The sequence below is a fragment of the Hemiscyllium ocellatum genome, unplaced genomic scaffold (assembly GCF_020745735.1).
Source record: "Hemiscyllium ocellatum isolate sHemOce1 unplaced genomic scaffold, sHemOce1.pat.X.cur. scaffold_480_pat_ctg1, whole genome shotgun sequence".
In the NCBI taxonomy this organism is placed as follows: Eukaryota; Metazoa; Chordata; class Chondrichthyes; order Orectolobiformes; family Hemiscylliidae; genus Hemiscyllium; species Hemiscyllium ocellatum.
In genome coordinates, this window is record NW_026869078.1 from 431,031 (window position 1) to 450,187 (window position 19,157).

General features: G+C 43.8%; 6 non-coding genes across 6 annotated transcripts; 5 read left to right on the forward strand and 1 right to left on the reverse strand.

Moving 5' to 3' along the window:
* Positions 1-7,613: 7,613 nt before the first annotated feature.
* Positions 7,614-7,695, reverse strand: trnas-gcu (transfer RNA serine (anticodon GCU)). The gene has a single exon. It is a non-coding gene; the product is annotated as a tRNA-Ser (tRNA).
* Positions 7,696-11,807: 4,112 nt separating this feature from the next.
* trnal-cag (transfer RNA leucine (anticodon CAG)) lies at positions 11,808-11,889 on the forward strand. Its single transcript has one exon. It is a non-coding gene; the product is annotated as a tRNA-Leu (tRNA).
* Positions 11,890-13,388: 1,499 nt separating this feature from the next.
* Positions 13,389-13,461, forward strand: trnav-cac (transfer RNA valine (anticodon CAC)). Its single transcript has one exon. It is a non-coding gene; the product is annotated as a tRNA-Val (tRNA).
* A 1,672-nt stretch (positions 13,462-15,133) lies between these two features.
* On the forward strand, positions 15,134-15,215 carry trnal-cag (transfer RNA leucine (anticodon CAG)). The gene has a single exon. It is a non-coding gene; the product is annotated as a tRNA-Leu (tRNA).
* A 1,491-nt stretch (positions 15,216-16,706) lies between these two features.
* On the forward strand, positions 16,707-16,779 carry trnav-cac (transfer RNA valine (anticodon CAC)). Its single transcript has one exon. It is a non-coding gene; the product is annotated as a tRNA-Val (tRNA).
* Positions 16,780-18,451: 1,672 nt separating this feature from the next.
* Positions 18,452-18,533, forward strand: trnal-cag (transfer RNA leucine (anticodon CAG)). Its single transcript has one exon. It is a non-coding gene; the product is annotated as a tRNA-Leu (tRNA).
* The last annotated feature ends 624 nt before the right edge of the window (positions 18,534-19,157 follow it).

Sequence of the window (19,157 nt, forward strand, 5' to 3'; positions counted from 1 at the left end):
ATCCTCTGTCACTGTGATAATTGCTGGGTTTTTTAAAAATGTATTTCCCTGCATGACTCATTTATGGTTTGAATTTTAAAGTATTCTGCATTGTGGCCGTAGGAAGCTCGTTGGAATCCGAGTTACTGCATTTTCCTCCTTGTGATTCATGTTGAAGAAACACAGAAAGGAATTAGTTGATTTTACATGACATTTTCTCAGACATTATGATTTTTTTTCCATCAAACCCCTTTCCTTCTCTCCCTCCTGCAATCACTTACCTTCTTTAAGTACCGCCTCCCATTTCCCTTACAGTCACTTTCACATTGACCTCATTCAGTCTGTGCTGCTGTGCTCACTGTTGCTGGGTGACCATGCGCAAATCTCACTATCGGGACCTTCAACCCAGTTGATCCATTTCTATACCGCGGCTGTGAGATCACTCCTCATGTAGCAGCTTTTACTGACATGGACCAGCGATTATTGAAACATCAGTCACAGGAAAAGGGCACAGGGCCGCATTGAGGAAAATAAACTTTGTTAAAAAAAAACACCAGGTTCCGTGGACTTCCACATCATTTATTTCACTTGTTCATTCGGCTCTGGCGAGACTATTCTGTGTAGTTATGCAGTTCACATTATAGCAGGGATCTGATCGCACTGCAAACGATGCTGGGGAGATTTCCCAGGATATTGTCTGGGCTGAAGAAGAGATATTGAACAAACTGGATTTGTATTTCGTGGAGCAGAGTAGATTGAGGGAGCATGATTAAGATGTACAAAATATAAAGGAGTATGGATAGCTTAGACTGAAATGCATGTTTCACTTTGACGGCGATTTCCATCATGAGCAGGCATCGAGTTAAGGTCAGATGCGGAAAGATTACAGTGAATGCGTGGAAATACGTTTGCAAGCAGTGGGTGGCTGAAATCTGAAACACAGTGCATGCAAGGATCGGAGAGGCAAAATCCACATAACTTTCCGAAGTATTCAGATGTGCATTTGTGATGCCAAGACATACAAGGCTCTGCATCAAGTGATTTAAAAAGGGGTTCGGATAGTTAAGCGATTATTATTGAGCAATACAGGTACTCAGTTACAAGAGTGGTTATTAATACCTGTCCTTCCATTCTCGAACGGACATGTCAGACTAAGAACTGTGTTGTCTGAATCAGCGTGTGGGAATGCTGCTGCTCCCGGGGAGACACAATGACAGTGACTGTGCAAACACGTGACTTCTGTAAGCTGTACCTAGAGTGTTGGAATGAAAATCATTAGGTAGTTTTGCTCGTAGTGAAGTGTTTACTTATAGAAGGTAGCTCAGGAAAATATACATTCTACTATCCTTTCCCCACTCGCCCATACCACGGAATACCGCCACTATGTAGGACAATTTCTCTCTGAGCACCATTATCCAGTCCTCTTTGGCCCCCAACACTTCCCCATATTGCACAATTGCACGAAATCTCAGAAGATGCAATGCTACTTGTTTACGATGTCTCTCCTCACTGTCTAAAGTTCCAGTGATTTATCTGCCTCTCACTCAATTTAGCAAGCTGCATTTCCTGCTCACAATGTGATCTCGTCAAGACTGGGGAGAAAAAAACAGAATGGGTGACAAACGCGAGTACACCTATGTTCTGTCTGCAAACAGAAAAAGAACTTGAGCTTCTAGATTCCTGTCACTGCAAATTCCCACTGTGTTCCCATGCCTCCATGTCAGTTTGGTCTGCTGCAGAGCTCCCGCATGGCCTGTGCAAGTTGGAAGAGTGGCACGTCATTTCCGAATGAGAGACAGTGCAATCTTCAGTACCCAACATGGAGTTCAATCATTTTAGACCCAGAATATCTTCTTTCATGTTCCTGCCCCATCTACACATACCATTCATTCCAAAGGCGGATTGTTTGGCTCGAAAATTTCTCCCCAGATGCACTAGACCAGCTGATTTGGTTCCGATGTTTCTACACTTCTTTTGATAACTTTATTCTGTTGTGATTGCCAGCCTTCAGGAAACGTGCGTTTGGACGGGATTGTGGTCAGAGGAGATTTATCAACGTGGTACCTGAGCTCGACCATTCCCCCTGCGAAGATAAGCGAAAGTGAGGGCTGCAGGTGCTGGAGCTCAGAGTCGAGAGTGTAGTGCTGGAAATGCTCAGCACGTCAGACAGCATCTGAGGAGTAGGAAAATCGATGTTTCGGGAAAAAAACAACACCGACATTCCATTGCCAGCCGATGCCTGGAGGAAGAAAATCTTTTGTTCCACCTTAGGACCCTGCAACCATACGGGATAAATGTGTATTTCAACAGCTTCCTCATTTCACCTCCCCCAACATTATCCCAATCCCAAGCCTAAAGCTAGGCACTGCTCTCTGGACCCGGCCATCATTGCCCCTCCGAACTACCACCTTCTACCTCTCTTCATCCATCTATCGGTTTCCCAGCTACCTGACCACCAACCCCATTCCCCTCCCTCAACCCCGACTCAAAAGCCTCTTTCCTGGTGAAGGGCTTATGCCCGAAACATCGATTCTCCTCCTCCTCGGATGCTGCCAGACGTTCTGTGCTTTTAAAGTACTACACTCTCGCCAATGCAAAGATAGATGAGCTCGACTGGGGCTCTCTATCTGAGAGCGGAGAAAGCTGAGAGAGAAATTGATTAACGTGCACAGAAATGGAATAGATATGTTTGACAGGAATAAACTTCTTATGGGAAGGGTAAATAACCAGGGTTATAGATGAAACGCTACAGAGAGGATATTCAGTGAAGATTTAGGAAGAATGTTTACATCCGGAGACGGTTGTTTGTCTGGAACTCACTGTTTGAACGTGTGCTAAAGCTAAGAGTCATCAAACTACTTCAGGAGTATTGAGCCGAACACTTGAGGAGCTAGAGCATGCACGGATAAGGAGCAGGTACTGGAAGGTGGGGCGAAGATAAACAGATATTTATTGAAAGAGTTGAATACTGTAACTTTCGGTGCAGTAAAATGGAGGCTAGTGCAGCTCAGTGGCACAATGAAAGACGTGGTGGACATCTACTGCATTGTTAAGATCGCGATTCACAGTTTGTGGGTTTGATTCACCCCAGAATCGCAATTTTGTTCAGATTTCAGCTGATTCAATGATTGTTCTGCTGCTTCATCGTCAGTTCCCATCGTCTGGAGTTCTCGTCCCTGCTACTGACCAGAGAAGGTTCCTCACTTTCTTGGTGGTGAGTTTTAAGAAAATCATATCATTTGAAATATGATCAGCCAGCAATCGGCTGCTCATTCACAAAACCCACTGCAGATACCCACTGTCTTTCAACACAGTTCCCTCCCACGGTTGCACAGAGTGTTTCGATTTATTCAGTGTCTTTTTCCCTTTGGGTGATAGGTTGATGTAGATGGGCTAGGAAAAGACATTGACCTGTTCGATCAGCCGTAATTATGTCAAATGGCGGGGTAGCGCTGGTGGGTGAAATGGTCCCCTCCTATTCCTCTCAGTCTGTGCTGTTTCTGACAGAGGGTTTTTAACAATAGCATGATGAGGACAATGTGAATCTGCACCACGGAATACCAAGGTCCTCCCGTTTATCCCACCGCTCTCACAGCTGCTGTTGTAGCTTCGAATCAGACAGGGGAGGGTTGTCCCAGGTGCTCTTTCAAGCTGCATGCTCCTTCACACAGGTTTCCAACTAGAAACATGGAGCAAACTGGCGGTTAGATATTGGGGATTCAGGGACAGATTTCCCCTTTTTCTGACTAGAGTTCTGACCACGGTAATAAACATGAATTTCGGGCGTTCTGTATCTTACTCTAGATTCTTATCACTTTACAATTTAAACTGAAATTCAATTTGCTCTTGCATGACATTCTTATGTCTTCAGTATTCATGAAAACTGTGCATTATGTCCTTGAATGAAGCCATGGTGAAGATTAATGATGACTGCAGTGTGTTTCATGTTGTCTGTAGGATCTTGCAGAAGCATGTTCATGAAGTGTGGTTGAATCGAATTCTGTGCCGAATTGAAGCCGACCGAGTGAGAAGCCCTGTGATAATGTAACATTTTCTGTAAACAACGCAGCGACCCTTGGAAACCCAGTTTTCATTCAAGTCTATTTTGCACAACATTTTTCCGTATCCCGTTAAAGCAGTGAGTATTAAAAGGACTCAGTCCCGTTCCTGGTCATTGTGACCAAATGACCAAGGCAATCGATGGCAATGATAATGATGCTTGACATCGACAGTTGCATTCCTACTCACTAGAGTCACATTGTATTACAGATCATGTACGCAGAGGAGATGATGATCCTTCTGGCACCCTGAGACAGTGCGACAATTAATCCCACGTTGTTAGTCTCACTCTATACCAAAAACCAGTTAGCCAGCGGACTGAGCTAACCGGCTTCCATTTAATGTAAAGCTAAAACAAATAGCTCAGCACATTAACAATCTGCAGTAATTCACGATTGAGTGGGTTGGTTTCTGAAAATTAAACGTACCTTCTGAACAATGAGTGAGGCTATTCCAAGATTGCCTTCTCTGACAGCGCTGGGACATGACTGATGTTCTCAATGATATGGAAGTGCCAATGTTTGAGTTGGGTAGACAAAGTTAAAAATTACACAACGTCAGGGCATAGTCCAGCAGGTTTATTTGGAAACACTAGCTTTCAGACAGCCGCTCCTTCATCAGGTGTGTGTCTTTCTGCAGAAACTTGATGTGTGTGTCAATATGCGCGATCGTTTGGAAGATCATCTGGATTTTAATTGATCGTTCGTGGTGTCGATTGTACCCATGACATAGATGTGTTGGTGTTGGACTGGGGTGGACAAATTTAAAATCATACAAAGCCAGATTAGAGTCCAACAGTTCACAACCACCTGATGAAGAAACAGTGCACGGAACACTGGTGCTTCCAAATATGCTTGTTCGATACAATCTGATGCAATGTGATTTTTAACTTTGAGAGCTCTTGGTAATGTTTAATTGATCGAAGACAGTAAACGAATTTTCGTTCGTGGAGATGAAAATTTCAAATATTATCCACCTCAGTGTAACAAAAAAAAAAGTTTGGATGTGTGCTGAATCTCCACAATGCGCTTGTGCCAAGCAAAACTTGAACCTGCACCTGCCTGATCCGTAGCCAGCTATACGAATGGCTGTACCACTGGCCAGATGCACAGCTGAAATTTTACACGCTGCAGAGCTGTGGTGCTGACAACGACATGAGCAATAACAGTAACAGTCACAAGGTGAACAAAGAACAAAGATAATCACCATCAATGATCCACTTCAAATTGTCTTAAAAAAAACTACCATTCACAATTCGAGCAGCTAATCAATGAGGTCGCTGCTGATCAAGAAAATTGCAACTTACTTTGCTGCGTTTTCACCCTAATTAGAGGTAAACTCTAGCCTAATCATAACATCACATATTCCCATTAATTTTCGGTTTAGATTGCGTTAATGACCTGTCCGTATTTGCAGGAAACTGAACAATATGAAATGAGTGAAAACGTCCTTCCCGTGATGTAATCCAGTGCAGAGTCGGCCAGAAAAGAAAAGACAAAGACATGAAACATCACCCCCATTTCTCTCTGTACCAATGCATTTTCCTGAGTTGGATATTTGCAGGACTTGTCTTTAGTATCGAAAGTATTAATTATTTTCCTGGGAAAGTTTCTTCATAAATCAATTAACATCTGAGTTTTGGAACCTATTTTACTTCAGATTAAAATAGTTGAATATCCTTTCCCCCAGCCTAATGTCCCAATCCTCCCTTCTCTTCCATGTAAATACCAGCTACTCCAGGTGAGGTTGGAGCTCCCAACCTAACGTTCCAATGCTCCTTGCTGCTCCATGTCAATAGCAGCTTCTTCAATTTAATTTGGGGATCCCAGTCTGATGCCTCAATGCTCCCTGCTCCATGTCAATAGAAGCGGTCCAGTTGAGGTTGGATCTACCACTCTCATGCCCAAATGCTCACAGGTGCTACATGTCATTAAGGGCTGGTCCTTGTGAGGTTGGTCCTCCCAGTCTGATGTCCAAATGCTCCCTCCTCCATGTCAATAGAAGCGGTCCAGTTGAGGCTGGATCTATCACTCTGATGTCCCAATGCTTCCCGCTGCTACTTGACATTAAAAGCTGCTCCAGGTGAGAGTGGAGCTCCCAGACGGATCTCACAAAACTCCTTGCTCCATGTCGACTGAAGCTGCTTCAAATTAGGTAAGATCCCGCAGTCTGATGTTCCAATGGTCCCTGCTGCTCCACGTCAATAGAAGCTGCTCCGGGTTAGGTTGGATCTCCCAGCCTGCTTCCCCAATGCTCCCTGCTACTCCAAGTCAATAAAAGCTTCTCCAGGTGTGGTTGGAACTCCCAGCCTGCTGCCCCAATGCTCCCTGGTCCATGTGAGCAGACGCTGCTCCAGATGAGGTGGGATCTCCCAACCCTTGCAACTCACACACCTCTATACCAACTTAGAAATAGTGCCCACTGACCATTTCCACCATTGGAGCCATTGGTGGAATATCCGCATCATGTGAATTTAATATTATTTTTCGTCAGCACCGAATCATTACTTCCAAAAGACATTCTTTCTTAAATATTGTTTATCATGTGCATATTGCAGTCAATCCGAAGTTAGATAATGGTGCTAATTGATGTATGCTCAATAAAAATTACATCATATTTTTCATGTTGAGTAACTGCCACTTAGCAAGGGCAATGTTTGTAATGAAATCACACTTTTATTACAGGTGAGGGAATGTGGTTTGTATTATTTAAAATGAACTTGTCCACTGTGTACAATGATGAAATGGATCTCAATTTCAAAGCAAACTTGGTTACGTTGTCATCCATCTTGACATGTGGTGTCCTTTTCTTTCAATGACACAGGTATTAGAACGAAACGTCTGTTAATGACATGCGTATAAAGACACATTAAATCATTTTTCATGCTAATGCTGCATGAATTTGCGATTATTGCTCCACAGTTTAGGTTCAGTCCCTGCAGTGAGCATGCTACTTCTCCAGTTGTCCATAGTTCAATGTGATGCATCCAGTGTCTGCATAACGTTTTGGAGCTTGATTCCCACATCTTGTGTTTATCTGTGTCTTGTGTCCAGCCTTCATCAATGGCGAGAGCAACGGGCGATAAAGAGACCAATGTGAAAGTCTCTCCGTATCCATGCATGGCACCCATATCTGCAATTCTCTTCTGTGCATTTTCAGCCAGTTCTCGGTGCCCCAACACCCACGCCCTGCCCCTTTTGAAATATTTCCATTATTTTGTTCTGCCTTTCTGTGCTCTTCTCACCAACATGAATCACTTCTACTCAACCTGCTCCAGATTTCATTTGAAAAAACAGTCATTAAGAATCGCATTACATAAACATGCGCTTCGCATCTCTTGTATTTTGGTTTCCTGGATCTCTTTCATATGATAAAAGGTCACAGCAGCTTTGAAAAAGAAAATCGCGTTACTTTTCATTATCCCAATGTGATCTACGTTTCAATGCAGTTTAAGCAACTGACTCAAATTATTCTTTGAGATTTTATAATAGCGTCGATGCATATAAACTGACCATTGGAGTTCCAATTTCAATAAGACAGGAGTGAGCATGCAAAAATAGCAACATTGAAAACAGCGACGAGAGTGGGACTCGAACCCACGCGTGCAGAGCACAATGGATTAGCAGTCCATCGCCTTAACCTCTCGGCCACCTCGTCACGTATATGAGCTCGTGCATGAATAAGTGAATTGCGTAAATTATGCAGAACAGCAGATATTTCTCCCTGGTCTGGTGAAATGCTAAATAGCACAGTACGGTCCCAAGAGTATGGTCTGACCTCTGGGTTGTGGGGCAATGGCATTCCCACTGTGACACTCTGCTTACAGTGATCTAAGCAAAAATGAAGAAAAGACTATGTAACAAAGTCTGTTGAATTCTGTGAAGATTTGAAGTCAACAGAATGAAGAACCCGAGAAAGCAGGATGTGTTCCTTCAAGAAAGCGTTGGCTAGAGCTCATAAGGATAGTGGACTCAAGGGTTATGGGGATAAGGCAGGAACAGGATACTGATTGAGGATGATCAGCCATGATCGCAATGAATGGTAGTGCCGGCTCGAAGGGCAGAATGGCCTACTCCTGCACCTATTGTCTATTGTCTATTAAATTGCCTGTGAGGAATTGTTTTCGAGACTGGAGGAGAGTGCATAGTGCTCAATGTCATTATTCAGAACACCTTTCTTCTGCTCAGATGTTTTTGACCAGCACTTCTGTATAGAACAGACACTTTCAAAATCCTAAATAAGACTAAACAGACAATTGAATTCAGCAATGCAAAAACCTTGATCTGTATCATTTTCCTGGGCCATGCAACACCAAGTATGATCACAGCAACACAGTGAGCAAGTGTCAGAAGGAAAATTAGTGCAGTGCCAGAGAGAATGCTGGGAGCAGCAGTTGACACACGGGGAAGTGCATTTCCCACAACAGGAACACTACCAAAAAGCGGACTGTGGTGGAAGAATTCAGAGGGGGTTTACACTTTGGAATTTGATACCAGAGACACAATGGAGATCTGTCATTGAGTCTGTTAAAGATGAAGATTTTAAGATTTCTACAGATGAAAAACAAAATAAAATGTTCATTGGTTAGTGAAGGCAAATGTTGCAATTATATATTTCAAAAATCTACCCATCTTTGCAATGAGTAGCTCACCATTTTCCTCACTCGGAGTCAGAACCACTGGTGAAGATGATCGTTAAATCCCCGTTACTAGCCATGGAATCAGAGAACTTCGGTTTCCCAAACGTTAAGGTACAACCAGGAACTTGGAGATAAGCATTAATGTGTTGCTCCTGTGATGCAGGTGACAGTGCATGGTATCTCTGTGCCAGTATAGTGGGCTGTGCTGCGCTGAAGTTTTAAGTTTGAGCCTCACATGGAGCAGCTTCAATTATTCATTGTCTTGAGGGGTACGGATAGAAGGTGATATTGAGCAAAGCCAAGTTTATGGGAAAATACCCGTGTTTGTGGATTGAGAAATGACCTTTATTGGATAATAACTCCTTGATCAACAAACATACTGCAAGTAGTTAAAACGTGAAGAGACATGTGTGGAGAGAGAGCCAAAGGTGATTGTTCAGCAGGTGGATAACGTTTCCCATGTGCATTGCTTTAATTTCGCGAAAATAAATGTTGAACTGGTTTTATGTTATGCATTTTGTTGCAAAGTCGCAAAGGTTATTGCAATAATCAAAAAGGAAAAATCACATAGGACCGTTTGAATATTGTATTGAATTGAATTTTGGCCTGAGCATATTTTATCTTCAATGGCATGCTGCAGAGAAGTACAGAGGGTTAACAATACAAAATAACAGATCTTCTTGGTGCATTTCTTGGGTGGAGTAAAGAATGTACGAAATATACATAACATCATGTGAATGTGGTCGAATCTTTAAAGTAGGTGTTGCGTCTCCAAGTGACGATTCAATTCCGACTGATTAGGATATAACTTCTGTCTGCAGTTATTTTAGGACATCAGCTCCATTTACAGAGTTTCACCATGAATAACACGCCACACCTTACCAATCCATGAACGTTTTTTACTCAATCTTAATCAGTTCTACGTGTTCATGAAATGTCTTTGTGGCTGAAGTCAACCAAATTCGAAATTCTTACGCAACCACACTGACTTCCTCTCAATGGTAAATTCCCTCCTTGTATGTTTGTTCGTGTATCTTTTAAAACACTGTGAAATCAGCTTCTACGTTTTATTTCTGGAAAGTCGTTCACGATTTAACTAACTGTATTGATTGGAAGAAACTCTCATTCAAACTTTTCTTAATCATTCACTAATGGTTTTGAAGCTCTAACTAAAGTTATTGATTCACTCGAAAGAGGGGATTTCCCTGATTTAGTCATTCAAACCTCACGTTATGTGAAAATCTCATTTGTTGACTTCAAACTTGGGTGTTTCTGCTCCAGCATTTCCAGATCTCGTGAATAAACTCCCTCATTCTTTCCATCATCCCGTTTGCATCCTTTCTGATATTTTTATGTCTCAGTAAACAACGTCACTTGGCTTTCTAATATCTTGCTATCCAGGAAACAGCGTCGGTGTCCTTTCTAACCTCTTCACATGTTGTTGGTGGAGCATGAGGACAAGGATTACACACAATGCTCCCACTGAGGGTGACCTGAAGATTTTACAGTCACACTATGAACTCTTTGCTTTTTAAATATGACGTCACTATGTATAAACTCCACTCAGGTAAATTATTATCTATCCAGTTCATGAACATCATCTCCGTAGGATCGAAAATTATCTATCACTCCCTTTATTCTTCCATGAAATGTTTGAAAGTTTTGTAAGGCCAACATCTCTAACTCCCCGTGCCCTGAGTGAGCCTCAGCTATTTCTAAAGGCGACTCAAGTTCAAATACTTCATAGTGTGTCTCCAGTCATTCCAGTGCAGACTGGTTCTGGACAGTAAATGTCATCACCAAAGGCCACCGTGGATCTGAAATCAAAGTTTTTTCACATAGTAATTGTCTTAGCTATTGTGTATCGTACGTCCATGTTCTTTTTCAATGTGTTCATCATTTCATGGGTCCCTGTATTGAATTCTACTGAATGATTAATTTGTGAATGGAGACTTTCCCTTCACCACTCATTCGAAACTCCATGGAACATTGAATGATTTTACTCATATGCTTCCAGAGGACAGTCCTGCCATCACTGGGATGAATCAGTGAACATTCCGGACGTATTCTTGAAGGCAAGGATTTCCTTCTCCAGTTTAGGGGATCATTACTGCACTGAATCCCATGTGTGCCTTCATTAAGATCAGAACAGTTGCAGCAAGATTTTAAAACTAAGATTTGGCAATCTGCTTGCATTGGCAAGAATAACATCGCATCCTTTTGGTTTTCTTTAAATCACTGACGAGAAGGAAAATGTAAACGGGGAGAGCGAGTGGGAAAGTGAGGCAGTTGCAGCTCTGGTGAAATTCTTTCTTTGTGAGTCTCTCAGCAACAAGAGATATGCAGGTGACTCATTCGTGAGAGATCTTCACATCGAGAACAAAAAGCAACCAAGTGCAGTTAGCACCACTTCCGGAGTGGGGGTGGGGTGAGCAGTAACTTCTGTCGCTATGTTCAGAAACTGCCTTTTCGATTTACTTGGACACAAACTGCATTTCTAAAAAGCACCATGGAGTTTAGCAAAATTTATTGAGTCGCTTCTTGTCGATTCCCACACAGGTTTCCAACTCAGTTGATATCCATGTGGCTCAAGTCCAGGTGTGAACATCTCTGCAGTAAATTGCACGGTTAAGGTAAAGGGCAAGGAAAGTGGCTTCTCGAATAGAAACAGTTACTGAAACTATGCTGCACGGTATGATGTGGAACACGGCCTGCTCAGCTTTGTGCATTTTCCCTGTAGTCCGGTGTGTTTCGTGTTCCGTGTAAACGTGAACGTTGTCCTGTTTCGAGCAATCGGTGAAATCATTCAGCAAAGCAAGAATCGAAATTGAAGTAATGTCAAGCAGCTCATGGTGATTTGACCAAATCATTACCGAACATATATTCTCACGCAGTCAAAGATACATTTCTGGCTGAAAAGAGTCTGAGAAGATAGACACAGCTTACCATTGATTTTTGTCTGGATTGATGGGCTTTCATTATCTGCTGCGAAATAGACATTGTAGCCGGGCACATACCAGCTGCTGTGCGAGTCGGACAGGGACCATGGAACCCTTTTCATGTGACTTTGCATGTGTGGTTATGCAGGAGCACAATTCGAAATGCAAGAAAATGGACGCTCAGGCTGTCTGGTAGTGTGGCCGAGCGGTCTAAGGCGCTGGATCCAGGTTCCAGTCCTGAAAGGGGCGTGGGTTCGAATCCCACCACTGCCATTTCAGCTGATCCACTCCACTGTTTGAATGCTGCTTCGATCCCCGCTGCATTGATGTTCTCGGAGAATTAACTGTGGACAGGTGCCGAGTATTGTCAGGTCTCTCAGCTGCCATGATGTTATTCGCCTCCCCTGCAGAAAATCGCAAGCAGCTCAGCGATTGGTTTATGTTCCAGGCAAGTTGAGGTTTTACTGGAACCGAATGGATACTGTTATTTCATCGCTGTTGTGAAACAAAGTCCGGCGGTGAGTCGATTCATCGTTATTTGGCTTTCTGGCGAATGGGAAAATCTTTTCAATGCATATGTTATTGAATTTCTCCCATTTCCTGCATTTCCGTCCTGGAGACACCGGAAGGGAAAGGTAATCTAATCGAGACTGTGATTGGTGAAATTCACTTTTTTATGGCCCATACTTATTATATTCTTTCTTTCTCTCTTTTCAGCATTGTCTGGGAAGTGGTGGTGCACTAAGGCTGCAGTATGTTTGAAAGAGTAGTTTGGAATTGCCCTGTTGTTAGTTGTGAGATTACTTTATGCCTCATGCCCTCGGACTGTCTCACATTTAGCATTCATGCTTCGCTGTGTCTGAACATGCATTAGGTATGCCCGTTTTGTTTGTGTTCCGTGTTAAATGCTTTCTGTTTGCGATTCGGTCAATACATTACGAGTTAACAGGGGTTCTGAGGTAACTTGCAGCAGCAAAAATCCTCAACTGAGGATCTGGGAAAGTTTCACGAAGCATGGTCAGTCGGAGCAAAAGTAAGGAAGTCGTTCGTTTCTGCAGTGTTTCACAATACTACCTTTCCCGTGAGCAGTCGAACAGACTAAATGATTGTGCTACAGACTGCGACGACAAGCTCCGCTGAAAAGTAATCCTTTAAAACCGGTGTAAGCAACGCAAGGTTATTGGGGTACACCGCGTGGAAACAGAGACTTCGGTGTATCTCATCCATGCTCACCACATCACCAAAATTAAACAAGTCCCGTTCCACAGCATTTCTCCTCAATCCCTCTAAACCCATCCTATCCAGAAACTCATCCGATTACCATTGCAATTTTCTGAGTGCAATAGCCTCCTCCACTCCCTCTGGTAGCTCATTCCATACACCCACAACCTTGTGAGTGGAAAATGTGCGTCGGGGTCCTTTGTCAATTTCAGACCACTCACCTTAAACCTATGCTCTCGAGTTTCCAACTCACCCTAGCTTGTGTAAAACACGTAAATACTCAGTTTACAACCCTTCCATAAAACCATGTCGCAGCCGTTATGCTGCCGGGAAAGTTGTCCCAGCTTATTCCACTTCACACTCCAGTCCAAACATTGACGACATCCTTGTCTATATTTTGTCACTAATTTCAGTCTATATTTTTTGACTTTTTCAAGATGTCAATTTCCCTGGATAACAACGAGCTATTGGAAAAAGAAAGGTGAAACGTAGAATGGCTTCAACTTTCAGTGCTGGATGCCACAGAGCCGCAACGCGCTCGGCTGAAGCTCGTTTCTGTAGTGTAGTGGTCATCACGTTCGCCTCACACGCGAAAGGTCCCCAGTTCGAAGCTGGGCAGAAACTGCTTTGTTCTTCAATTGCAGCCTTTTACACGGACAAGAACGGAGCTTTCTTGCTTGCTCTCCCATCTGCAAATCTGCCTTCGAAAATGCTCGAACAAATCTGCTCTCTTTGTGAAATGTGATGCACTTCCATTTAATTAGTGAGCAAAGCATTGTAAAGGCTTGTTCTGATCAGAACCATTGTAAAACCTGGTTCTGATCATAAGTCATTCTGTTTGAGAGTGTAGTTACCGCGTTCTGATCCCTTCCACGAAAAACTGTCCCGCATTTGCATTCCTTGCGCAGGCGGACCGGTTCAAAGACAGGGAAGAAGCTGATGCGCTGGTGCTACTGATCAGCGCACCACTGATTCCTGAACTAGTCTGTCTGTCAAATGTAAACCAAAGTCGTCTCTGCAAGGCCTCATTTGGAAACTCTCTGTCGTTATTCAACGTGCGAGAATTGGCAGCAGAGGTGCTGAATCATGGTTTGGATCAGTTCGCACGTTAGTGACTCATTCAATCAGCAACAGCAATGAAAGAAATTGCACTCCCAGAGGAACCTCTGGACTTGTGGTTTCATAGCGTCGCTAGTATTAAGGTGAGCCCCGAGATCTAAGCCATGTTGGAACTGAAACGGAGGAATTGACAGAGAGGCTGCAGAATAACATCGCAACCTTTTGGTTTTCTTTAAATCACTGACGAGCAGGAAACTGTAAACGGGCAGGGCGAGTGGGAAAGTGAGGCAGTTGCAGCTCTGGTGAAACTCCTTCTTTGTAAGTCACTCAGCACCAAGAGACGTGAAGGTGACTCATGCCTGAGAACTCTTCACATCGAGAACAAAAAGCAATCAAGTGCAGTTAGCACCTCTCCCGGAATTGGGGTGGGGTGAGATAATTACCTTTTGACTTCAGTTACTATGTTCAGAAACTGCCTTTTAAATTGAGGTGAACAGAAACTGCATTTCTAATGAGCACCATGGAATTTAGCAAGATTTATTGAGTCGCTTCTCGTCGCTTCCCACACAGGTTTCCAAGTCAGTCGGTATCGATGTGGCTCATGTCCAGGTGTGAATATCCCTGCAGCCAATTGCACGGTTAAGGTAAAAGGCAAGGAAAGTGGCATCTCGAACCAGCCCCGAGGTCATATCATCCTCACAAGGTGATCTGTCGTTCTCGGATTGTAATGCTACCTCCGGTTTTAGGGTGGAGAACATTCTTTGCAAAACAGACACAGTGACTGAAAATATAGTGCACGGTATGATGTGGAACACGGCCTGCTCAGCTTTGTGCATTTTCCCTGTAGTCCGGTGTGTTTCGTGTTCCGTGTAAACGTGAACGTTGTCCTGTTTCGAGCAATCGGTGAAATCATTCAGCAAAGCAAGAATCGAAATTGAAGTAATGTCAAGCAGCTCATGGTGATTTGACCAAATCATTACCGAACATATATTCTCACGCAGTCAAAGATACATTTCTGGCTGAAAAGAGTCTGAGAAGATAGACACAGCTTACCATTGATTTTTGTCTGGATTGATGGGCTTTCATTATCTGCTGCGAAATAGACATTGTAGCCGGGCACATACCAGCTGCTGTGCGAGTCGGACAGGGACCATGGAACCCTTTTCATGTGACTTTGCATGTGTGGTTATGCAGGAGCACAATTCGAAATGCAAGAAAATGGGCGCTCAGGCTGTCTGGTAGTGTGGCCGAGCGGTCTAAGGCGCTGGATCCAGGTTCCAATCCTGAAAGGGGCGTGGGTTCGAATCCCACCACTGCCATTTCAGCTGACCAGCTCGAATGCTGCTTCGATCCCCGCTGCATTGATGTTCTCGGAGAATTAACTGTGGACAGGTGCCGAGTATTGTCAGGTCTCTCAGCTGCCATGATGTTATTCGCCTCCCCTGCAGAAAATCGCAAGCAGCTCAGCGATTGGTTTATGTTCCAGGCAAGTTGAGGTTTTACTGGAACCGAATGGATACTGTTATTTCATCGCTGTTGTGAAACAAAGTCCGGCGGTGAGTCGATTCATCGTTATTTGGCTTTCTGGCGAATGGGAAAATCTTTCCAATGCATATGTTATTGAATTTCTCCCATTTCCTGCATTTCCGTCCTGGAGACACCGGAAGGGAAAGGTAATCTAATCGAGACTGTGATTGGTGAAATTCACTTTTTTATGGCCCATACTTATTATATTCTTTCTTTCTCTCTTTTCAGCATTGTCTGGGAAGTGGTGGTGCACTAAGGCTGCAGTATGTTTGAAAGAGTAGTTTGGAATTGCCCTGTTGTTAGTTGTGAGATTACTTTATGCCTCATGCCCTCGGACTGTCTCACATTTAGCATTCATGCTTCGCTGTGTCTGAACATGCATTAGGTATGCCCGTTTTGTTTGTGTTCCGTGTTAAATGCTTTCTGTTTGCGATTCGGTCAATACATTACGAGTTAACAGGGGTTCTGAGGTAACTTGCAGCAGCAAAAATCCTCAACTGAGGATCTGGGAAAGTTTCACGAAGCATGGTCAGTCGGAGCAAAAGTAAGGAAGTCGTTCGTTTCTGCAGTGTTTCACAATACTACCTTTCCCGTGAGCAGTCGAACAGACTAAATGATTGTGCTACAGACTGCGACGGCAAGCTCCGCTGATAAGTAATCCTTTAAAACCGGTGTAAGCAACGCAAGGTTATTGGGGTACACCGCGTGGAAACAGAGACTTCGGTGTATCTCATCCATGCTCACCACATCACCAAAATTAAACAAGTCCCGTTCCACAGCATTTCTCCTCAATCCCTCTAAACCCATCCTATCCAGAAACTCATCCGATTACCATTGCAATTTTCTGAGTGCAATAGCCTCCTCCACTCCCTCTGGTAGCTCATTCCATACACCCACAACCTTGTGAGTGGAAAATGTGCGTCGGGGTCCTTTGTCAATTTCAGACCACTCACCTTAAACCTATGCTCTCGAGTTTCCAACTCACCCTAGCTTGTGTAAAACACATAAATACTCAGTTTACAACCCTTCCATAAAACCATGTCGCAGCCGTTATGCTGCCGGGAAAGTTGTCCCAGCTTATTCCACTTCACACTCCAGTCCAAACATTGACGACATCCTTGTCTATATTTTGTCACTAATTTCAGTCTATATTTTTTGACTTTTTCAAGATGTCAATTTCCCTGGATAACAACGAGCTATTGGAAAAAGAAAGGTGAAACGTAGAATGGCTTCAACTTTCTGTGCTGGATGCCACAGAGCCGCAACGCGCTCGGCTGAAGCTCGTTTCTGTAGTGTAGTGGTCATCACGTTCGCCTCACACGCGAAAGGTCCCCAGTTCGAAGCTGGGCAGAAACTGCTTTGTTCTTCAATTGCAGCCTTTTACACGGACAAGAACGGAGCTTTCTTGCTTGCTCTCCCATCTGCAAATCTGCCTTCGAAAATGCTCGAACAAATCTGCTCTCTTTGTGAAATGTGATGCACTTCCATTTAATTAGTGAGCAAAGCATTGTAAAGGCTTGTTCTGATCAGAACCATTGTAAAACCTGGTTCTGATCATAAGTCATTCTGTTTGAGAGTGTAGTTACCGCGTTCTGATCCCTTCCACGAAAAACTGTCCCGCATTTGCATTCCTTGCGCAGGCGGACCGGTTCAAAGACAGGGAAGAAGCTGATGCGCTGGTGCTACTGATCAGCGCACCACTGATTCCTGAACTAGTCTGTCTGTCAAATGTAAACCAAAGTCGTCTCTGCAAGGCCTCATTTGGAAACTCTCTGTCGTTATTCAACGTGCGAGAATTGGCAGCAGAGGTGCTGAATCATGGTTTGGATCAGTTCGCACGTTAGTGACTCATTCAATCAGCAACAGCAATGAAAGAAATTGCACTCCCAGAGGAACCTCTGGACTTGTGGTTTCATAGCGTCGCTAGTATTAAGGTGAGCCCCGAGATCTAAGCCATGTTGGAACTGAAACGGAGGAATTGACAGAGAGGCTGCAGAATAACATCGCAACCTTTTGGTTTTCTTTAAATCACTGACGAGCAGGAAACTGTAAACGGGCAGGGCGAGTGGGAAAGTGAGGCAGTTGCAGCTCTGGTGAAACTCCTTCTTTGTAAGTCACTCAGCACCAAGAGACGTGAAGGTGACTCATGCCTGAGAACTCTTCACATCGAGAACAAAAAGCAATCAAGTGCAGTTAGCACCTCTCCCGGAATTGGGGTGGGGTGAGATAATTACCTTTTGACTTCAGTTACTATGTTCAGAAACTGCCTTTTAAATTGAGGTGAACAGAAACTGCATTTCTAATGAGCACCATGGAATTTAGCAAGATTTATTGAGTCGCTTCTCGTCGCTTCCCACACAGGTTTCCAAGTCAGTCGGTATCGATGTGGCTCATGTCCAGGTGTGAATATCCCTGCAGCCAATTGCACGGTTAAGGTAAAAGGCAAGGAAAGTGGCATCTCGAACCAGCCCCGAGGTCATATCATCCTCACAAGGTGATCTGTCGTTCTCGGATTGTAATGCTACCTCCGGTTTTAGGGTGGAGAACATTCTTTGCAAAACAGACACAGTGACTGAAAATATAGTGCACGGTATGATGTGGAACACGGCCTGCTCAGCTTTGTGCATTTTCCCTGTAGTCCGGTGTGTTTCGTGTTCCGTGTAAACGTGAACGTTGTCCTGTTTCGAGCAATCGGTGAAATCATTCAGCAAAGCAAGAATCGAAATTGAAGTAATGTCAAGCAGCTCATGGTGATTTGACCAAATCATTACCGAACATATATTCTCACGCAGTCAAAGATACATTTCTGGCTGAAAAGAGTCTGAGAAGATAGACACAGCTTACCATTGATTTTTGTCTGGATTGATGGGCTTTCATTATCTGCTGCGAAATAGACATTGTAGCCGGGCACATACCAGCTGCTGTGCGAGTCGGACAGGGACCATGGAACCCTTTTCATGTGACTTTGCATGTGTGGTTATGCAGGAGCACAATTCGAAATGCAAGAAAATGGACGCTCAGGCTGTCTGGTAGTGTGGCCGAGCGGTCTAAGGCGCTGGATCCAGGTTCCAGTCCTGAAAGGGGCGTGGGTTCGAATCCCACCACTGCCATTTCAGCTGACCAGCTCGAATGCTGCTTCGATCCCCGCTGCATTGATGTTCTCGGAGAATTAACTGTGGACAGGTGCCGAGTATTGTCAGGTCTCTCAGCTGCCATGATGTTATTCGCCTCCCCTGCAGAAAATCGCAAGCAGCTCAGCGATTGGTTTATGTTCCAGGCAAGTTGAGGTTTTACTGGAACCGAATGGAGACTGTTATTTCATCGCTGTTGTGAAACAAAGTCCGGCGGTGAGTCGATTCATCGTTATTTGGCTTTCTGGCGAATGGGAAAATCTTTCCAATGCATATGTTATTGAATTTCTCCCATTTCCTGCATTTCCGTCCTGGAGACACCGGAAGGGAAAGGTAATCTAATCGAGACTGTGATTGGTGAAATTCACTTTTTTATGGCCCATACTTATTATATTCTTTCTTTCTCTCTTTTCAGCATTGTCTGGGAAGTGGTGGTGCACTAAGGCTGCAGTATGTTTGAAAGAGTAGTTTGGAATTGCCCTGTTGTTAGTTGTGAGATTACTTTATGCCTCATGCCCTCGGACTGTCTCACATTTAGCATTCATGCTTCGCTGTGTCTGAACATGCATTAGGTATGCCCGTTTTGTTTGTGTTCCGTGTTAA